The 5,451-nt window shown below is 39.7% G+C and overlaps 1 long non-coding RNA gene across 3 annotated transcripts; it reads right to left on the bottom strand.

Annotated features, from left to right (window-relative positions):
• Window positions 1-722: 722 nt before the first annotated feature.
• Window positions 723-5,173, bottom strand: LOC119270074. 3 transcript variants are annotated; one of them, XR_005133915.1, is made up of 4 exons: window positions 4,903-5,173; window positions 4,660-4,812; window positions 2,061-3,649; window positions 723-1,078 (listed from the first exon to the last, which is right to left on the bottom strand). It is a non-coding gene; the product is annotated as an uncharacterized LOC119270074 (long non-coding RNA). The 3 variants fall into 3 exon arrangements; XR_005133908.1 differs by having other exon boundaries at window positions 723-1,370; window positions 4,660-5,173; XR_005133907.1 differs by having other exon boundaries at window positions 4,660-5,173.
• Window positions 5,174-5,451: the final 278 nt, after the last annotated feature.

Genomic DNA, 5,451 nt, shown 5'->3' with positions numbered 1-5,451 from the left:
TATACAACAATCATACCGTAGGCTAGCTTCTAGGGTTTAGCCTCCTTGATCTCGTGGTAGATCTACCCATATCATCAATATTAATCAAGCAGGACGTAGGGTTTTACCTCCATCAAGAGGGCCCGAACCTGGGTAAAACATCGTGTTCCCTGCCTCCTGTTACCATCCGGCCTAGACGCACAGTTCGGGACCCCCTACCCGAGATCCGCCGGTTTTGACACCGACAAAGGGGAAAAAATGAAATACCCATCCATCTAGTGAAATCGCAAGCACATATGACGTGTTTCATTTTTTTTATTAGTTTAATTCGAAGTGACTTAAAAGGAGTCAAAAATTATTTTAGCACTTTTGATTTTATTTTATTTCATTATCCTTGCTTTTATGTATATATCCTATATGTGCCTGGCAGGACCAATTTTTTATAATTGTTTTCAGTGATAAACTCATTCCATAATATAGAAACTTGAAGCAAGAGAACATGTGGCCTAAAAGAGTGATTGATTAGTTGAATTTAAGTTACAGAAAAGGATCCAAAGAATTTCTCCTAACATTTCTGATTTTGTTTTATTTTCATTAACCTTGCTTCTATGTATATTGGATATGTGCCCGCACTAAACATTCCATAACATAGAATTTTGAAGCAAGAAAACATAAGAGACCAAAAGAGAGAAGATTTGGAAATCAGTGTTTTGAGGCTCGTATAAACTACTTGTAGAAATATATACCAGGATGATATAAATCCCTATATACTTTGGTCCATCAATGACATTGTTTCCTATTGGACCAGAGAAGCATGACATATGAACATGGAACTATTGTAGAAAAATCATCTACTTATTAAAAATACAGAATGCCAAATACTTGTCAGCCTAGTAGTTATATGAAGTAAATTGTTATTTCACATATATATCCTAGACCTATGAAATATATCATTGCTCTAGTTAGTACATAGTTTATTTATTGCTATTCCTGTAGTCATGGGATCCTTCCATCCCTAAGGATCGTTGGGCCATCCACCATGTATCCTCCCCATGATTGGGCTCCAGCAACGACTCGCGTGAGGCCGATACATGAATATCTGCGATTTTGCCACAAGCATGAACAGACAAAGAGAAAACAGAGATCAACTCTAATAAATAGAAAAAGGAAATTATAGATCGATCAGTAGATAAAATCATTGGCGTATATGTTGCCACAGTAACTTGGTCTCCACGCATCAATGGATGGTAGTCCACACGTTGATGTATTTGCATCAAGACAGAATGAAGACAAAATGCTCATTAGAATTAATTTTAAGTTCGCTTCAAGTTGATCCTGCTTCCTAGCCCCCATGGTAGCCCACATCAATGTTTGGCTCGTGAATTGAGTGCCTGCACCGAGAAAATTTCTCTAGAGTTCGAGTCTTATGCAATTAAATTAAAATGTGAATCGAACATGCGCATCTACAATATGACAAAATTCACCAGTTTTTTCATACGTCTATTGACTTATTGGATCTCAGTACGCCCTAGTTTATTATTTAACATGCCTTACTCTAAAAATAATTATTATATTTTCATCAGAAAATATACTATCTTTCTCCTTTATTAACGGTGTGGTTCAAAATCTTGTGTGCTTACCAAATCCACGATTTAGAACTCTGTGACATTAATATATCATGATATTTCGTGGAAACCCTGAATGGCTCCTTTGAGGTCGGTTCAAAAGAAGAAACAAAAAGTGCGTTCTTGAAGTTTCAGAAAAATTATACATGTTGATTTGTACTGTCGACCTTTAAACGTTATTATAAAATCCTTTTTTTGTATATCACACTGAAAGACCAATGCGTGCATCGCTTTTATTTACCGTTTGCTATTTCAGATCTAGAGATAAGTATTTTTGTATAACCTGCAAACAATTTATTATAATCTAATGCTACATATACATAATGGACATTTACATGTATGGAAATTTAAGGATTTTTTTGAATTTTAAAGGAGAGATTTGATTTGTTTTAAAAATATATTTGAAGCTCAGGAGCAGAATATTTGCACTCGGTAGCAATCAACCACACCAATTACCTTGGAAAGAAACTAAGAAAAAACGGTGCGACTGTTGCCATTGTTTCTCCGGCAATAGGACATCAATCCTAGCAGCAGTCATTGGTAAAATATGGCTTGTCTCCTGCCGCCATGTGTGCTTGCCGCCCGCTTGTACGTCCCAATAAACAGGGTTTAACTTCAGCAGCACAATGGTGCCATCTCAGTATCCAGCCAAAAAACCTGGAGAAGATCATCACAGTTAGTTAGTTGCAGTAGTAGAGAGAGAGAGCTGACTTAGTGGATGTGGTCATTAGGAGGCAAACATGACAGGCTTTGCATGAAAACAATCTGGATCAAGGTGCAAAGCCATTGGTGAAGCAAGTCACATAGCATCGATGGATAAGACGGCACTACCATCTCGTCGACAACGTGGCAGCATGGTGTGCACTGATCGACCCATACGACGGCACTGCCAATCTCATCAATAACGGCAGCAATAAGAAATGGTGGCGGCGTGGCATGCACTGATAGATCCATGCAGCAGCAGCACCGTCTAGTCGACAACGGCTGCTGCGCGTCATGTGTGCGCTGCTTTACCCTTTATATCAAGAACAGTAGTATATACCGACTAAAGAAAAGTAGTATATATCGACTAAAAGATTATGTATATATATACTGACTAAAAAAAGTAGTATACTGGTTCACAAAAAAGCTGTTATATATTGCCTTACAAAAAATGATGTATATACTGCCGTGCACAAAGAGCAGTGCACATACTACTTGGTTGCAGATGTATATAGACAAAATATAGTACAATAGTATATACTTGAAATTAGTACCTTATATACTCCCTTGGATGGTAGCATATACCACAAGGAAGATATAAAAGGCGTCAGCTATTCTAACCAGTTCAAAAATGCAGTATAAAGTTTTTTTAAGGCAACCTGGTGCATGTAGCTCCCGCTTGCGCAGGGTCCAGGGAAGGGTCCGACCACTTTGGGTCTATAGTACGCAGCTTTTCCCTACATTTCTGTAAGAGGCTGTTTCCAGGACTTGAACCCATGACCTCATGGTCACAAGGCAGCAGCTTTACCACTGCGCCAAGGCTCCCCTTCAAAAATGCAGTATAAAGTCCATGGAAAAAATGTGGTAAATACTCCACTATCACTAAGTCAGTATATACAATATCACAAAAATATTGTTCTGGTATATACTGATTATTGACACCATACTCTGTCCAAAGCTCCCCAAGTTCACGGCAAAAACAGTAAAATGACCGCATATTTTCAAGAGTTTGCAATATAAGCTAACATTGTAGAATCCTTTCTATATACCATATGGTTGGTTTAGCACACACAGTTTAGTAAGACAGCATATAGAAAATCACAAATGTATTTAGAACTGAAAGTAAATATAAGAAAGCATGACTGTATTGTTGGATATTATTAATCCATGTCCTGTAGTAAAGAAATCTCAATGAAGTAGTGTGGTAGCCTTAGCTGTGGTTGAAGGCATAAATCTGATTGAGCAAACTATCAAATACATGCAGGTCCGTATGGCTGATGACATGAGTTTGACAGGAGCCTGAACCCCTAACTGGCGTTGATGATGAACATCCGGCACAAGCTCTGCATCGACAGCTAAAATCATAAGCCTGCTTGGTAAGAAGAAATTCTTCAAACAACACCAATCATATGGCACGCACATCAGATTGTGGAATTTCCTTATTAAGAATTGTTCAAACAACACTAATCCTATGGCACACACATCAGACTGTGGCCACATGGATGCTTTCAGATTAGTAAAAATCAAATGTCATGCTATGTCAAGCAGCTTTGAAGCCGCATTAATGATCACATCCTAAAGTGGTCCTCAAGAATCAGGATTAGATATCCACGCTCATAGTCATCGGAGCAGTAGTATTTCTTCAATGAATTAACATGCTTTTGCCAAAAGATGCTAATCATCCATGTGACCATGTCTCTGTAGCATAAACAGATGAAGCATCAATGATCAGAAATAAATACATGAACGTGGAATTAATTACTCCTTGTGGGAATTAGCATAGATGTATTCTTGGCAAACAAAGCTCAAATTCTGTATATTAAACTGTACTACACTGGGCAACAGAAAGCAATGCATTGGGTGTTATTCATGAGCGACAATCCACACAACTATACTGTAGTAAGCTAAATAGCAGTTGAGACCATGAAGCATTTTTTTAAACTAACTAAACCACCAATTATACAAAATTGTATTGTCAATCCACACAACTAAACTGTAGTAAGCTAAATAGCAGTTGAGACCATGAAGCATTTTTTTAAAACTAACTAAACCACCAATTATACAAAATTGTATTGTCCTCTATAGAATTCAATCTTGTCGATCACTATCAACTATTACTCCCAACTGAAGCACCTGTTAAGAAACTAACTAAACCACCATGATTGTAAAAAAAAAACATATCTGAATCACCATTGCAAAGCCGAAGGACAATAGTATTGACTCAGTTCCTTGCGAAACCAAAATTCGTGTGTACAGGAGAGGAGATTCTGCCCACTAACATGGCAATCCACCTAACACACCCGTGAATCCATTCCACCAAGTTCCATGAGAGAACTTCAGAGAATAAAATTACCTTGCCGAGCAGCCACTTCGAACACGGACGAATTTGCTAAGCGGAGCGTGATATTCTCCGCGTACTTTCGTGCATCGGCAGTCTGAAGAGTGGAGGGGCACAAAAGGACATTGTTGTCGCTATACGCATCGCTGCCACGGGAGAGCAGAGCGCCTGTCGCAGTAACTACGGACATGACGTTCGGTGGGAGAGGAGGAATTGAAGGTGGAGGAAGATCAAGGAGTGGGACACAGCCCGCCTCACCCTCGTTCCCCGACCAGCCGCATCACCACCACGCGACTGAAAGCATCTGTCGCCGCATGCTGATCCAAGAGAGAGGACCAAGGAGAGAGATGGTCCACGGTGGCTATGGAGGTGCTGGGATGCAACAGAGGGTGAAAGCGGTGAGCACCGGTGGTGGATGGGGCAGGGAGCGGCGGCGGATGGTCGGGATCAGGGCGGCGGCGGATCCATTGCAGGCGATGGGTGGGATGGTGGGGATGAGGTTAGGGATACGGGAGGGCTGTTTTTTAGGAAATCGGGAGGAGGGCTTCTATTTGTACAACCATGTTGAAAGGACCGTGGGCCTTTTAAGTTTTTTTTCCCGAATTAAGCACATAATTAAGCCAGAATTATATGGGTTAATCTCCACCGTAATAACTTGGTCCCATCAGATGAACGGCTCGTAAATTCTAATTAACGTGGTAATTTTTAAAGAGTCTGTAATTAGTATAGGTATCTTGTGTCTCAATATTCATGCCATGACTAGACATATGATCAAGTTTATGTTAGGTAGCATTCCACATCAAAAAT

This window comes from Triticum dicoccoides, chromosome 1A (assembly GCF_002162155.2).
Source record: "Triticum dicoccoides isolate Atlit2015 ecotype Zavitan chromosome 1A, WEW_v2.0, whole genome shotgun sequence".
In the NCBI taxonomy this organism is placed as follows: Eukaryota; Viridiplantae; Streptophyta; class Magnoliopsida; order Poales; family Poaceae; genus Triticum; species Triticum dicoccoides.
The sequence above is the reverse complement of the archived record's forward strand: the minus strand, read 5'-3'. Positions and strand labels throughout refer to the sequence as shown.